Raw genomic sequence first — 15,766 nt, forward strand, 5'->3', positions numbered from 1 at the left:
CTTCCCCACAAAAAAGAACACCGCCCCCGCTGGAGAAGAAGAAGGATGGATGAACCCGGAGGCTAGAGAATCAGATATTCAATATATCAATATTTCTCCATGGCCTCCCTTTCTGGAACAGAAAGCGAGTAAAGCTTGCCCTTAGGCAGAGACTTACCTGGGAGTAAATCTATAGCACAGTCACAGGGATGATGCGGAGGAAGAGAAGCAGCACGCGACTTACTGAACACTTCCTTCCGGTCGAAGTACTCGGCGGGCACGTTTGACAAATTCAGCGACTCCTTCTGCAAAACAGAACTAGACACAGACGAACAAGCAGACACTTGACAAGACGCATAACATTGAGTGCTCCAAGATGACATGGAATTGTGGCCCCAGTCAACAATCGGACTGTGCTGTACCAGCCAGGGATGACCGAGGACTATGGGAATCAGAGGAAAGTCCAGAAGAAGGAATGAGAGCTGCTCAGTGTGATTGCCTGATGTGATAAGTGTCAGGAGGTCGGTGGTGAGAGTTATATCAGGAGATCTTGACCGTCAAGTGCATTTACAGAAATCTAGTTCTTGAGTGATGTGATGGGTATCTGGAGTTTACGAGCCAAGGCTAAGTCCGTAAAATTACCTTCAGCCCCCGAGTCCAGTAGTGCTTGGCAATGGTAGGACTGGGTTGCCCATAGCAATCTTGCCAGGAGGAGAGTTGAAGATGAGGTCTTATCCATGGAGATCCCGCCCAACAGTAGCCTCATACTTACTGCCAGGCCCGGTCTTTTACGGGACAGGTGTTCAGGTAATGTCCAGCTCTGCTGCAGTAGAGGCATAGTCCTTTTGATCTCCGTCTCTCTCTATCTTCCTGGAAAAGCCAAGCTCTACCCACCTGCATGGGTTTGTGATCTAAGACGGGGCTGACCATATCACTGCCACTGGCTTGAGGGCTTTCGAAACTCCTGGGGACCAAGGTCGTGCTTGTCCATTGCTCCAGGCGATGTAGACGAGAATCTACCCGTAGCGCCAGCTCAATCAGTCCAACTAGGATTTTTGAAAGATCCAAGGTGAATATCTCCCTCTGGATACTGTCAGCCAACCCATGCAGGAACATGTCCCACTGTGCTTCCTCGTTCCAGTGGCACTCGGCCACAAGGGTGCGAAACTCGATAGAGTAATCAGAGACGGATAGGTTAATTAGGCGGAGATCCGTGAGTTGCCGAGCTGCCTCTCGTCCTGTGACCGCCCGATCGAATGCTCTCTTCATTTCCTCCAATAGTGCCTGGAACGAGGAACAGCACAAATGCTGATTCTCCCACACCACCGTTCCCCACAGAGCCGCACACCCCGACAACAATGTAAGCACGAAGGCCACCTTCGACTGCTCAGTACTGAAGGTTTGTGGCTGGAGAGAAAAAAACATTGAGCATTTGGTTAAAAACGCTCTGCAAAAGTTCAGCTCACCAGAATAAGGCTCAGGAGTGTGAGCGTGGCTCCGGTTGATGGCTGGATGCTGGAAGAGTGGGGGAAACAGGCGGTGGGGTGGGCACAGTAGGACTTGCTAGTTGTTGAAGCGGTTGGGTGAGCTCAGACACCTGCACTATCAAGACTTGCACTGCTCGTCCCGTGATGGCCAGATTCTCCTCCTGCTGATCCATTCGAGCAATGCTTCGGGACAGGAACTCACCTAGCTCAGGTGTACTTGCTGAATCCATGAATGGTCAGATCGTTCTGTAATGGTAAGTAAAACAGTGGATTCAATAAACTGCTTTTACTTGCTATTGAATCCAATGTTTTACTGACCATTACAGAACGATCTGACCATTCATGGAGTCTCCTCCTGCTGATCCATTCGAGCAATGCTTCGGGACAGGAACTCACCTAGCTCAGGTGTACTTGCTGAATCCATGAATGGTCAGATCGTTCTGTAATGGTCAGTAAAACAGTGGATTCAATAGCAAGTAAAAGCAGTTTATTGAAGATGAAGTCAGCAGAAAAGTAGTGAGTAGCGCAGGGACGCTGATGAACAACCTGGCCTCTCGAGATGGTGAAAGGATGAAGGATGTCCAATGCGATCGGCGCAAAGGCTCGGGGACCAGAAGATGAGATCCTCCGTGGAAGAAGGCAGAGTGAAGAGAACTGGATTACCGGAAACAGGTGCAAACACGGGAAACTCGATGACAGGCAGGAGACAAGAACACACCGGGAAACATCCACAACGATCTGACAACACAAGACGAAAACTGTGAGCATAAATAGGAGCCGCTGATCAGATGCAGCTGGCACCGCTGATAAGATGCAGGTGGCGCCTGCATCTGATCAGCATTAGAATTGCCCCAAACACGGCTATCGGTGCCAAACAGTTTGGCCACATGAAATGGACAGATCCAAAAAAGCAACAAAAGACCTCCTGGTGGCTGTCTTTGGAAGAGCAACATTGGCAACACACTGCTACACAGACAAAAGGTCCAATGCCTTCAAAGAAAGCCACAACTGGAGGCTCAAAAAGTGTCTGACATAATTAGTGAGCAATTTATTTTCCTGAAAAGTTTTGGCAGGATTGCCATATTTTAAAGGGGTCATAAACGGCAAATTCTGGTCTTTGGAATAAACTTCCTGAGAGTTAAAATCAACTCAATCTGAGTGTATATGTGTGACCATCAAATAGACTCCAGCACAGAGTTAAAATAACTCTTGGAGTTGAATTAACACCTTTTCAGAGTTCAAATTGAACTCTTTCTGCAGTTAAAATACTGATCCTACGGCGAGTAATTGTAACTCTAAAATTGAGTTATTTATAATATGAACTCCTTAAAAAATATATTGAATTTAACACTTCTTAGAGTTAACATTTATTTAACACAAAATTATTCATGTGAATATGATACACTGAACACCATAGTCTCAACTCATTGCTTTTATTTGAGCAAATTCATACATTAGGTTTAGAAATTCCATGTATGGACACACTTTAAAATAATTGCTGGCATAAAATACTGTAAAATCTAACAGCAAAACATTTACATTTATGCAGCTAACAGAGTGGCAACTCAATTTTTTTAAATTGTATAAAACATTGTGAACACATCACTGCATTATATAAAATCTAGTGCAGTAGGATTGTGTAACCTGAGGTAGAGACTTATACATCAGATGAAGTAACAAGGAACAACTTCACAGTGAACTAATTTAAATAAGAAATCAGATAATACAATAATAATAATTTTGCTGAAAAGTTGCAGGTTTTCATCAGAACCTGTGCAAACAAAGAGTCCAACACGATACTCAACACCATAACATTTTACCCACTTTGTGAGATTGACAGTGGCTTGTGAATCAACATGGAGATATGCAGTTAAATCGTTTGAAAATTCAAGTTTCTCAAGTGAACAAATTTTGACTGGACCAGACTCAACTGCTGGGAAAGCATTCCCAATGATAAGCTACTGCAAACTGGTGTTTATTTGCAAGCGATACAGTCAAATTCTTGAAATTCTTCACAGAATCTTTAAAAATTTGTGCTTCTCTTCAAATCTCATGGTCAAGATTTGAATGAGTGGTCCAATCTTTCTAATGCACCTAGGGTAGTGGACCATGAAATTATGTTTTGGAAGCAAGTTTTTAATGGGTACAGTTCTTTGAAGAGTGTATGATGTTCAGCAATAAGGTGCTTTAAATACACTGTCATCCCCTCAGTGATTGAGTAAGAGAACACAATGTTTTTGATGTTCAACAACAAGAGTAACAAGCACCAGTGCAAATCATCCTCTGGTACCAGGTCACCAAATATCAAAGGTATGCTTGTGACTAAACACGGTGTTGTTGCGATGCATTTAAGCCTATTCCTCCACAGTCAAGTTAATATTTGTTGGCTTGTTTTTAGTTTCCAAATAGCCATAATTAAAAGCATACGTCCTGTTTAACAAGCTTAGAGATGAAATGTTTAATTAGATATTCAAAAAGTAGTTTAGGGACGCAGATGGTTTTTATTAGTCTGTTTCTGACGCGTGCTTTGCCTTGAAAAATAAAATGTATTAATTGTCCATACCTTTTCAATAAATTCAGATATGCCAAATCCATTTATTGTCCATGTGGCATTGCAAACAACAAATAAAACAAACAAAAATAAATACTCGATGTAAAATAATACGACTGACACAGAACTTCAGTACAGAGCCATGCTCACTGTTGTTTATTCCTCAGCACCGGAACACATATCAGAGGGAGGAGTCATAACAATAAATACGGAGGCTGAAGCACCACTTAAAGAAACATTGTCATATTGACAATACATTACACTCAACGCTTTACTTTGACTTATTACTAACAAACAAAATATTTGATCAAACAAACTGTTGGGCATGAGCACAGTCTTGTACAAAAATGACGCTCAACACGGCACGGTCAAAAAGTTTGTTTGACCTTCCATATGCGCACCTGTAACTCATCATCACCTTATTTAAATATACTCAAATACTCATATGCCCTCTAGTGTCACAAACAAAAAATACAATTCAATATAATGGCTCCAACATATGAAGGTAAATCAGTAGCAAAACTCGAGAGCAGGTAAATGTGAATTTGAGAACTTGTACAATAAATATTCGTACTTGTACATGAACATTTACACTCACAGCTCCCATGTGAAAACCTGTAAAATAAAAATCTGAAGTTGAATGTTGAAATTTGCACTCGCCTTCAATAGTCACAAACCTGTATTCTGAATCTGAAGCTGCAGACAAGTAGACACAAATGTGTAAAATGCCATTCACAGAAATACAACGACAGACACAAACTTGTTATATATATATATTGCGTTTAATCTTACATTCACATTCGCAGTACTACCTCAAATAGGCACTTGTAACTTCTCAAATCTGTCACTGCAATTTCAAATTTCGCGCCTTGACTTTTGCTACTCTTTTCGCGATATATCAGGTGCAAAACTAACTTGTGCACTTGAAACTCAGAGGCGGTGAGAGAGAAAGGGGGGCGGGAGCGGGGGGGTTTAAAGGAGCCGTTTTATTGGTTGGCAGCTAGCCAATGAAATGGGACTTCGATGATGTTTTTTTATTTATTTTATAACTGTTGGTCCATTAAGCCTTATTAAGCGTTTTCTTGGTTTTCTATGGGAGGAAAACGTACAATTAAACTCGTTGCATCCATATTCAGAGCTCAATTGCTTTGCTTTATTTGTATGGTGTTTCCTGAGTTTGGTCTTTTAATACCACTGTCTCAATTAAACGCGTTGTGTTCATATTCTGTGCTCATCTGCTTTTCTGTAGTATGCAATATAAGCATTGTGTTTACTGAGTTTGATAAAATCATTTATTTCTTTTAATATCAGTCTAATGCATTAAGCCATGTTAACGTTTCAGTGCACACGGGTTTCGTGACATCATCGAAGTCCCATTTCATTGGCTAGCTGCCAACTAATAAAACGTCTCCTTTAAACCCCCCCCCCGCTCCCGCCCCCCTTTCTCTCTCGCCGCCTCTCAGTTTCAAGTGCACAAGTTAGTTTTGCACCTGATATATCGCGAAAAGAGTAGCAAAAGTCAAGGCGCGAAATTTGAAATTGCAGTGACAGATTTGAGAAGTTACAAGTGCCTATTTGAGGTAGTACTGCGAATGTGAACGTAAGATTAAACGCAAAATATATATTACAAGTTTGTGTCTGTCGTTGTATTTCTGTGAATGGCATTTTACACATTTGTGTCTACTTGTCTGCAGCTTCAGATTCAGAATACAGGTTTGTGACTATTGTAGGCGAGTGCAAATTTCAACATTCAACTTCAGATTTTTATTTTACAGGTTTTCACATGGGAGCTGTAAGTGTAAATGTTCATGTACAAGTACGAATATTTATTGTACAAGTTCTCAAATTTACATTTACGTGCTCTCGAGTTTTGCTACTGATTTACCTTCATACCAACACACCGGCCCCTAATTGTTAATGACGTAGGGCATAAACAATTCAAAATCATATATGTGGCTCAAGTGTATATAAGATGTTTATGGTCCGGTAGGCAAACTTACATATCCTTTTTTAAAAAAAAAAACATTTCTTTGGTTGTTGCAAGTTCTGGAAAGACATCCTCATCCACCTCTATGCCCTGGTCATCTGTGACTCCCAATGTTGTGTTCTCTGGTATCAGAAACTTTTGCTGGACTGCACCATAACATCAACAACATGTTATTCACAAAATAAATTACTGTTACTTACTCTTTATTAACTGAAAACTAAACATATAACACACCTGAACTGAGAAAATCTGAGAAACAAACTTCTTCCAGTTTTACATACTTCTTCCCTCCACCTTGCACTTTTATCAACATCGTGACCTGACATTAAAGAGAAAATGTAATTTAAGTTAACTGCTAATGTTAGCGTGACTGAGAAGGCAAAAAAATGTTTAAGCTGAAAAACACGCACTCTCATGTGTCACGACTAAAACATATTTATCATAGCTGTTACAATTAAAAATGTTGCAGGCCTACATTTTCACGGCTCAACTATTATCTTTTTAGCCAGGGTAGAGACTGCAGTTTAGTAACCATGTCTGTAAAATAGGCTATCTGACAGTCATGGCTACATGGCTGTATAAAGGATATTACCTCGTCTGCATTAACGTTAGTCTATGGAAACTGAACAGAAGGTTTCTTGAGCTGAGTAACACAGTGTAAAAGATTGGTTGATAATGATATCCCATTGATGTTTCCAAACATTGATGTTTGTTAATAAACAATTAAAATGCCTTCTTGTTATTTTTTTCCGACACATTTATTATCATTAGCCAACTTTTGCTGGTGCTTTGCGGCAAGCTTTATGCGTGAGCTTGAGCGCAGAATAGGCCTATTCCTCCTTGCATGCACCCAGTATTTAAGCAGCCTAATTAAATTAATACGTGCGATTATTCAGCTAATTAATTGCTTAAATAAATAACTATAGTCAACTAAAAAAAATCTTTAGTCGGGGGCAACTCTAATTAGCTGAATTAAAAACATAATTCGAGAATTTATTCTGATTTAAGGGGAATCAGAATGCCATACTGACTGGACGAGAGGATGAGGTGGGGATGGAGGAGGGTAATTACCTCCTGAGAAACGCGATAGCTGCTGATAATACTGAAGGAGTTTATATATGTATACAGTGATAGGCGTCTTCCTATAGGTAGACGTGTATCAGCGGAGAGTCAACTGATGCGAGCTTGACTAATGTGACCAGCCAGAACTGATGCTACGCTTTTGTGTGATGGCCACAAAGTTCACACCACAAGACTGAACAATGCCTTCATTCTGGAGAAAACATATTTTTTTTCAGTTGGTGCTGTGTGCACACTGCACGATGCATCGGCGACAGGGGGTTTCACATTGCATGATTTTACCAAAGAAAGAATCGCCGACAACTTCTGTCTGTTCCGCAAACTACATTTCACAACCAAAATAAAAAGCTTAGTAAGAAGCTTGCGATCCAAATTGTCTGTGCACTGATTTGCAGCGAAAAGGAGAAAAAGAAAAACAGATTATGCAGGAAATGGTTGGGGAGAATCGAGGAGCAAGGATCGTGTGTTCTGCAGAGAGAGTTGGGGGTAAATAAATTATTTTGCAATGTGCTGCTGTTGCTGCTGGTCAAGCAAATGTCGGTGTTTTGTTTCTCTACTAGTGCAAAATGCCCGTGCAAAATCAGTTTTTGTGTGTGTTTTCAGTAATTGTTGGTTTGGTGTGTTTGAGTGCTCATTGTTACAATTACACAGCAAAAGTTCAGTGACATCTTCTATCTGTGCATGGTAGAAAGCACACAGTGAACTCAGAGAAAACGCTACGCTTGAGCAAACAGTTTGTGAATAGGCTACTACAAATGATGCCGTGAAAGAGACTGTGAACGCATTGAATAGGATATGTTTAGGTGGTGAATAGCATAAGCTACTATTACACAGTAGCGATAACGTTAAGCGCACCAGAATGAAATATAATATTCAGAAGTAAACAGCGAAGGTGACTTACAGATTCAGTTTACATCCACAAATGAATAAGCGCGTCGATTCAGGAAGCAGTGCAAAACGAGTTTTTGTGTGTGTTTTTAGTAATTGTTGGTTCGGTGTATTTGAGAGCTCACTGTTACAATTTCACAGCAAAAGTTCAGTGACATTTTTATTTTTGCATGGTAGAAAGCAAATACTGATACTGACATAATGACATACAATAAATGTGGAAAATTGAACTACACGATTCAGGGAGCAGGCTTCAAGACTGGCTGCCAACCAAAGATTCCTCTGAAGGACAGAAAATAAGACTTTAACCGTAGGCCTACACCATAACCAAAAGTAAGCAATTAAAAAATACAAATGAAATACAGGTTGTACTAGGCAAGAAAAGGCCAGGCCAATCTATTCACACTACATATCGTTTATATAAACAGTCAAGGGCAGAGATAGCAATGGCCATGGCCTGAATTGGGTGGCATATTGACGTGGTCGGAGAAAGACAATTTGTCAGTCATGACACCCAGGTTTCTCGCAACTGATTTGGATTCAGGTTGTCATTCTGTGAGTGGAATTCAGAGACCTGTTTGAAAACTGCTCTTTTCATAGACTCTTTTCATAGATAAAAATGGGAAAGGTGAAATCGGCCAATATTTCTCAACTTCAGCAGGACTGAGAGAGGTTTGAGCAGGGGAGTTACCCAAGCCTGTTGAAGCCAGTGAAACATGTGTGATTGCTGACACAATGGTAAAAGTTATGGCTTGGATGAGGGTTAGTAATAATGTAGTCTCGCGTAGCCAGACCTTCAGACTGACGGCTGAAGGTCTGGAATTCATAGCAGCTTTCTTTGGCCAAGGCCCGCCCATAAGGCCGTTTGACCGACGTCAAACAACCAATTACAGTTCGTTTCGTTCAGCGTCACGTTTCGGGGCGTGGAAATGTCCCCACAACAACAGACCGGCGTGCAACAAGTCAGTCAGCATCGAAAATCAAAGAAGGAGAAGAAAACAAGCAGTAAGTCATTAATCTGTTCGTGCACGTATACTTTTGAGAATCCTATGTTTAGCTGATCTTGATAAATGCTCATTGTCACTCAAGTAAACACAACAGTTTTTCTTCCGCAATCACACGTCTACGCTTTGTTTCTCGGCTGACCGAAAATAAACGCGACACTCGCGCCCCCCGGAAATCCGATAAAATTCAACCAATCAGATGACGACTTCGACATTCCTGAAGTGTTTCCAGTTAAGTGTACCATATGCATCAGACGTTTAGCCAACGTTCCGTGGGCGCAGTGTTAATTTTGACAGCAAATTTTGATTTAGTTTTAGTCATAGTCTTTTGACTAAAATGCCATTTAGTTTTAGTCATATTTTAGTCATCTGAATTGTTTTAGTTTTAGTCTAGTTTTAGTCGACGAAAATACAATAACATTTTAGTCGACTAAATCTACAGTATATTTAGTCGACTAAAATCGAATTTAAATTGTAATGCATTAATTTAGAATTTCTCTAAAATTTCCAAACCCATTATATAGCCTACTCCCAAAACACTATTAACCTGTTAATATGAATAATTTGTAAAGTTTGAACATGCAATACAGACACATTTTTAACTGCTGTGAAATACAAAAAACATCTTAAAATTAAATAAAACCACTTCTCCTAAAGAAATAGCCTAGTCTTTTTTTTCAATGCATGATATATGTAGTATTCATTCTTTATTCTTTCAAGCAGACATATTTATATAAATTAAATATAATTAATCCTTATTACAGCTTTTAAAGAGCAGTGAGTGCTTTTCTCTTTTTATTTTGTTGTTTGATTAAGTGCACAGACGGCATTATGTGTATTACGCACTGTCACTTTAAGAACGAGTGTGCAGATCCAATGGCACTGATGCACATGATCCGCTATTCTCACAACGGTACATTCTTTATTCTCACAACAACGGTACATTCTTTAAAGACATAACCGACTGTGTTTACGTGAATACTCTCCAAAACTGACATTTAGACAATGTTGTGTGTATTTTATCCATTCAGACGCGAAAGAGAGCTCAGTTCAGTCCTCGCGCGCTGTATAGCTGTGCAGGCACGCTTCGGGTCGGGTGTGTGTGTGTGTGTGTGTGTGTGTGTGTGTTCTCCCAGACGTTTACATTTTTTAACGATCTATAGACATGAATCAAGCGCATGCCAACTCCTGTCCGCGGGTAGATCAGCACGTCACAATTCAAATCTGCGCTTTACCACAAACGCATCAGTTATGACTGGATCTCTTCCTCAATCGTCCCTCCCCAACATTTTTGTCTAGTTTTTATTCGTTGACGAAAATGTCAATACATTTTCGTCATAGTTGTCGTCATTTAAAACTGTTTTTTATTTAGTTTTCGTCTCGTTTTCGTCACTGAAAAAAATGTCGTTGACGAAAATAATGACGAAAATTATTCGTCAACGAAATTAACACTGCGTGGGCGTGACGTCTGAGGCTGAGACTAGTAATAATGGGGTCAAGCAGACATGCAGTAGGATGGCCACAAGTCAGTGAGCGAATGGTGGAAGTGATGCCGACAGGGGTGGGTGTTGTGAGGTTTTCGTGTGCAGCCGTCATAGGCAGCCGTGCACGAGCGTAAAACCTCACAACAACCGCCCCTGTCGGTGATTGGTTGGAACACTATTTATTTTGGTTTTGAGTGGTGGTGAAACCAGCTGTTTTTGTGTGCAGATCTCAGAGCCTAGGCTGCCTACAGAGACGCATTTTTTTTGACGGCATGCTTATGGGGCGGGTAGCTAGCGGATGGTTAGGAAAGATTAGATGAATGTGATCATTTATGTTTGGGCCTGAAATCGCTGATACAACCTTTAACCGAAGGAAACAGTGGTCAGAGATGTGCAGAGGTGTGACCAGTAGGCATTCTGTGGCATAGCTTGGGTGAGAATGAGATCAAGTTCCTTACCTGCTTTGTGAGTCAGAGGGCTGCAAACCTGTTTTATCAGGGACAGCCATACATATTTTTATAATACAAATAGCAAAATCTAAATCTTTATCATTCTATGTCATTGATAAAGAATTCTTTTCCCCCCCAGGAATTCACATCAGATCACAGCTGACCATAACTGTAGATGCTGAAGAGGACTGACGTCGCTTTTTTGGCAGTGGCATTTCACTCTCTTCATTCTCACTTTCGGACACATCACTACCTTCATTCACTTTCTCTGCAGAAAAGTGTGTAGAAAAGCATTTGTTTCCATGCACCATATAGAGCTCCTTGTAACTGAAATAGTGTCAATATATAATATGTATAAGAGCAAACCTTTTTATGCAATGTGTTCTTACCGTAAGGCTCAAGGTTAATTTCCTCAAGGTTTTTCCCCTTGAATTCTGATACTCTTCCCTGTTCAAGGGCCATCAGCACCTTGCTGATCTTTGCTAGTTGTAACATCCCTTCTGGCAACCGGTAAAACTTTCTATGGACTCTTATATCATGTCCCAGAAGAACTGCTAACTGGTCCATTTCAGTATCTCTCAGATTAAGCACTTTAGATAATGTTGCAATATGTTTCTGCAGCTTTGTGGATGACAAATTCTTTGGATGTTTGGCTCCACACTGGTGGGCAACCTTCCTGATGCAATCCGGGTCATGGTAGAATGAGGTCTCAGTCATGGGCTTTTTCGCAAAAAAAAAAAAAAACAACAACAATCATCCAGTGTTTGACAGTTCTTTACAAGTATCTCCATGGAGTCCAGCATACTTGGGGGCAGGAGTATTGGCACCTTTCTGTCTCGCTTGCCTCTAATTTCGATGCGTTGGAAATGCTGGCAGAGCTTCTGCTTAACTTCAGATAAGGCATCAGCGACATCGGAGTGTAAAACAGATGTGTTTCGGAGAAGATATGAATCCAACCTCATTGTTCAGGTTTTGACCAGTTCTTCTGACTTTTCTCAAGTTTGAGCTTTTCTTGGTACAGTTTAGTTTGATTGCTGAGATGAATGTGCATTTTTTTAACATCCTCAGTAAAAGGGAGAAGTTCTGGAGAGTTCCATTTCGCTTCATTAAGCGTCTTCAAGGCTGAGGATGACACATATTCATTCCATTTTGTGGTATACATTTGCTTGAACATTTTTACATTTTGGGCATCATTTCCCTCTCCTGTGATCATTGCTTCACATTCTGCAATATCGGACATTTTTTTAAGGTTGTGGCCCAGTTTTAATGCCAAAGATGGAACTGTGAAGACTTCATCTTCATCTCAGAATCCTGAGGTATCTTTAACAGCCTTGATAAGAAGAAGTTTGAAGTTTGAGGGTATGAAAAAGTCTTTAATACTCTGTAGATTTCCCACTTTCCTAGCACACACCAACAGCCTTCCAGCCTCACGCATTTTAGTTTTGATTTATTCGTGCTTGGTTTTGTCGCTCCCCATTTTGTTGCACAAGTGTTCTCCAAATTAGATGATACATGTATCACTTTTAACCGCCTGTGTTACTTCATCTTGCTTCATGTCACTGATCAGTTTGCATAATTTTTTTGTTACTCTTCAGGAACAGGCTGTGCGTAAGCACAGAGTGCTTGAACTCTGGATCTACCTTGTTTTGTGACCTGGCACTTCTTGGCCAGGTTGCACCTTTGCATATGCCTCCAAAGTGCTTTTCATCTGAACAGCCCTTGGCAGTTCAAACAGTGCATGTAGTCCTTAACATTCACATGTTTAGCATTGGATTGCTGACGTGGCACCAACACTCCTTTGCCAGCTTTTAGAACATTTGTGTTGTGTACACGGTTCCCTTTATTCCTCAAAAGATCCAGATTAATCCTTCTTTCTTTAGAACCCTTTGGAAAAGAAAGAGCCTTTGCTACTTCCACCTCATTCTTATGAACTTGGGCCAAGTGTCTTGCCATTTTGCAGAATGGTTTGGAGCAGTAAAAGCAATACTGCTTTTTGTTGAACATTCTTTGCAGTCTTTTTCACTTTCATAACCGAAACCTCTTCACTGCTGTCATTGTCTGAATGAGTCATTGTCTCTTGGCTCGAGGTCATGTGCAAAGGACCCTAGGTTGATTTTACTCCTAACCGTCCCTTTTACTAGGCAGCTATGTCTGTTACATTAGTTTTATATTAATAGTACACCTGTATGACTTCTTATTTTCCTTTTTTAAGTACTTGGTGAACTCCATTATTGAGCCGAGTTTTGACTGAAAATAGTCTACTGTTGATGACTGTGCAAAACACAAATGGATTCTGTGTCAGGCTTGAGCATGCTTCAGACTTGTGGTGTGAGCGGAGCGAAATTGGAACGGGACATAGGGCGATGCTTCGTCCTATTAAACAAGCCGCTCTGCGCTCTGTCCAAAATCTGCCCGCTCGAGCTCCACTTCGCTCTCATGCTCTGATACTGACAGAAAAATTTTGTTGTGACAGAAATAGTCATGTGCTTACGAGTACTACACATCTTTTTCAAGCTTTTTTAAAACTAAAAGTTTCAAGATGTAGGAAAACTCACACTTATTTAAAAAAAATATATATATATGAAATTACCATTGTAAACAGTGTAGCTGCAGAGGACGCTTATTGGCTATCTTCACTCCCCAATATCTATTTTTTTCACTCGTTTTGCTTTTGAATTGATATTAAGACAATGTGCTTTATTGTCATCCCCACAGTGCTACCAAATACTTTCTGTATTTGCACTGTTACACTACGTGAACTCGCTCAGAGGCCCACATAGAAGAAAATGAATAGTTGAATAAAGTCGTTATTTTTGTTTGTTTTTTGCACACAAAAAGTACTCTCGTCGCTTGATAAACTTAAGGTTGAGCCACTGTAGTCACTTGGACTATTTTAACAATGTCTTTACTAACTTTTCTGGGATGGCAGATATCGATTACCTAGCAGCCTATGAAGGAGTGAGCCAGCTCTCAGATTTCATCAAAAACATCTTAATTTGTGTTCCGAAAGTCTTACGGGGTTGGAACAACATGAGGGTGAGTAATTACTGACAGAATTTTCATTTTTGGGTGAACTAACCCTTTAAGCGTATTATATGGGCAATAAAGTTGTCTGTTTTAGTAGACTACTGCCATCTAGTGGAAGCAGGTTTTCTCAGTCAGCTGTGTGTAGATCGTGCAAGTCTAAACTGGCGAAATGAAAGTCTCAAAATCCAAATGAATCAAATAGGTTTGACTCAGAAACGAGTCAATGAATGCACGCGTGTCACCTGATCCACAAATGCACATCTTACTTGTTGCATGCACAAATTTTGACCTACATTCATACAAAATCGAGGTTTTGTATTAACAACTATGTCTCTATTTGTACAAAAGGCTGCAAATTCATGTGATTCTAGATTTTGCTCACACAAGTTGTATTATATTAGTTTAAATGTAGTAAAGCACATTTGTGAATTTGTTACATAGATGGGTAGTTGTGCACACATTAATAATTAGCACCAGGGGCCTGCTTCAGAAAGGAGGTTCAACCAACTCTGAGTTAAAACTTGAACTCTGAGTTGACTTACCCTGAGATGGGAAAAACTGAGTTTTCGGTTACAGAACAGCTGAATTGAGTTAGTTCAATCAACTCTGAGTTAAAGGTTGTCTAAGCGATCCCGGGAGACGTTTCTTCTTGTTGACATTCGAATTATTGTCAAACAAATCGGAGGCTAGCTAGACCCTCCCTCCTCCTCATCCGCGCACTAACCCCCGAACCCCACCCCCACATCATTCTTGTCGGTTATTGGCTGGAACAGTTTGTTGTGTTTCGTGCTGCGGGTCGCTCTGTTTGTTGCTCAGTTTGTTTTTGTTGCAGTTTGTGGAGCCTGTGGTGTCTACAGAGACCGCGTTTTTTTACAGTGTGTTCAGGGGACAGGCAGCTAGCAGATAGTGAGGAGATGTTTGCGGTATGTGACAAAAAATGTTTTGGCCTAAAAAACGCGTGACATGACTTAGAGCACCTTTAAGCGTGTGCACCACAACTATAAAAAGCCATTATCAATGGAGCGCAGATATTATGAGTCACCATGGCAACAGCGCCAGACAAAAAGAGGTCTTCATATTTCTCACCAGTATGAACATTATTACTGTAATTTTACAGTATTAGCACATTAATACTGTAATTTAATTAAAGGGATTACTCTTAATTCTTCTGTAAATTTAAAATAAAATCTGATGTAATTGCATTAGTCTATAGAACAATTCTGTATATTTAACATACATTTTTAAAAGGTATATTTTTAATGTAACCTTCTCCCTCTACACACTTTGGTCAATTCAAGAATAATTCATGCAATTGTATATTGTTTATTTGAAAGCATTAAAAGTGCAGTTTCTTGTCTCTCCTTGTATTGTTCAAATGGTTGAGGTTGATATGGGATTTAGTAATAAGTAGACCAATGCTTTCTAAAGATAGTCATTATTACATTAAACTAATTACACTGTTGAAGATGTCATTTGTAGTTAGTAATTAATAACTATTTTAGAGTAACTTACCCAACTGTTGTAATATCAGAGGTGAAACTGGAAGAACAGTATGTTATTCAACCTAATTTTAATTTTCATGTAGGGGCAATCCTGCAGGTATTAAAAGAACGTGGCAGCAGCTGAAAATTAAATATAAAAACATAATTCAATCAGGTAAGGCTTGAGCATATCATGGGTGTAGGCTACCTGACTTTACAAACATTTGAAATATTAAATAACTAAAGCATCCAGTGTCTAGCAGTGCAGCAGCATTTTTGGCTGAGGGAAAATGTAGAGGTTTACATATGTGTTATTTTTTATATAGGCTATTTTTGATATTTCCATTTA

The sequence above is a fragment of the Scardinius erythrophthalmus genome (assembly GCF_964197995.2).
Source record: "Scardinius erythrophthalmus genome assembly, chromosome: 4".
NCBI classification, from domain to species: domain Eukaryota; kingdom Metazoa; phylum Chordata; class Actinopteri; order Cypriniformes; family Leuciscidae; genus Scardinius; species Scardinius erythrophthalmus.